Genomic DNA, 2,035 nt, shown 5'->3' on the forward strand with positions numbered 1-2,035 from the left:
ACGGTCCTGTTGACTTGTAGGGACAGAGAAAGTGAGGTGTCAAATATTACACCAAGATTTCTGGCAGATTGGGAGGGAGTGGGGCAGATGCCAAGAGAAAGTGGCCACCACTCACTCAACCAAACATCTTGGTTCTTCCCAAAGATCAGCACCTCAGTCTTTTCGCCGTTCAGTTTGAGGGAATTTATAGTCATCCAGTCTGCCACATACTGCATGCATACCCTGAAACTGGCGGCAGATGTCCTGACAGAGGAGTGAGCCAGTGACACCATGATCTGGGTGTCATCTGCGTAGGACACCACCTCCATCCCCTGTGATCTAACTAGTCTTGCCAGGGGAGCCACATAGATGTTGAACAGGGTCGGGCTTAAGGCCGACCCTTGTGGCACCCCACACTGCAGTGACTTAGCAGGGGAGAGGTGGTTCCCAAGCATCACTCTCTGCTCCCTATCCAGCAAAAAGGAATTGAGGAGGCTCAAGGCCGGTCCCATAACACCTGCTTCCCTAAGCCGAGATGTAAGAATTGCGGGGGACAGGGTGTCGAACGCGGCCGTGAGGTCTAACAGAACCAAAACCGTAGTTTGGCCAGCGTCCACTTTGCGTTGGATGTTATCGACCGCACAAGTGAGAGCGGACTCAGTGCTGTGGTGTTTTCTGAAACCATGTTGCGTGTTATCAAGGTATTCAGATGAATCAAGAAAGGAGGACAAATGAAGATTCAGATGCGCCTCGAGCATCTTAGCGGGAGCGGGAAGGAGGGAAATCGGCCTAAAGTTTTTCAAAAGGGCCGGATCGAGGGACGGCTTCTTAAGAAGAGGTTTCACAATCGCCTTCTTCCATACAGGAGGAAAAGAACCCTGAGTGATAGCCTTATTCATAACCTCAAGCATGGGAGGAAGAAGGCTATTTCTACATTCTTTCAGTTTTTTCAGAGGTAGAGGATCCTGGGGGGAAGCAGATTTAGTCCTGCCAAGTAACATGTTCAATCCTTCCAGGGATAAAGATGGAAATTCCATGAGTAGGCGGGAAGGATCTTTGCCTAAAGAATCAAGACTGGATATGACAGGCGGGATGCTTTGATCTAGAGCATGACACTGGGCTTCTAAGGAGACATGTATGTCAAGAATTTTATTATGAAAGAAGTCAGAAATATTATTGCAAAGCTCTTGCGAACTAACTACGGGGTCTGGGATTTGCAGGGAGCATAAGGTGTCGGCGATTTTAAAGAGCTCCCTAGAAGAGGAGAGAGAGCTGGTGAGATTGGAGAAGTACTCCTGCTTCTCTGTTACCACTCTTCGTTTATATTCCCGCAGTGCAGACTTGTGAGCCTCTCGATCATTAGGGTCCCAAGATTTCCTCCAGATTCTCTCACTGCTCCTACATCCCTGTCTCAGGAGTCTCAGCTGATCAGAAAATTAAGGTGCCGTGAGTTTTCGGCGAGCTACATAACGCAGAGATGGGGGGGCAAGTTGTTCCACTGCATTGGAAATGGAGTCCGTAAGATCTTGAGCTGCCTCAGCTGTGTCTTTTAAAGATAAAGATTCGGGGGTGGAAACAAGAGGGACAAGAGCCTCATCAGAGATAGTCCTAAGGTTTCTCCTGAGGGTGAATGGCGAGGTTACCAAGTTAGTGCAGCATGAGGCAGGGACGGAGAATTCCAATGGCACGGTAAAGTGATCTGTCCAGACCAACGATAACGGGGGGCCAGTAGAAAGCCTAGTGTCATTAGAAAATACCCCGTCAAGTATATGCCCAGCTTTGTGGGTAGGACTGTTCACAAGTTGAGCGAAGTCACATGCTTCTAGCAAATCGACCAATGATATTGTGTCCTTAGAATTGACCTCATCAAGATGAAAATTAAAATCACCCAAAATAGTAAAGGCTGTTTCACATGGACAACTGTATGTTGGCATCTCACGCGTCAGAAAACCTTCTGATTTATTTGTGTACGCACCAGACTGAAAAACAAAAAATACCGTGTATCCACAAGCACTCGCATAAAACAACACTTTAAAAAATTTTCTATATTAAAATG

This window comes from Lissotriton vulgaris, chromosome 1_1 (assembly GCF_964263255.1).
Source record: "Lissotriton vulgaris chromosome 1_1, aLisVul1.2, whole genome shotgun sequence".
In the NCBI taxonomy this organism is placed as follows: Eukaryota; Metazoa; Chordata; class Amphibia; order Caudata; family Salamandridae; genus Lissotriton; species Lissotriton vulgaris.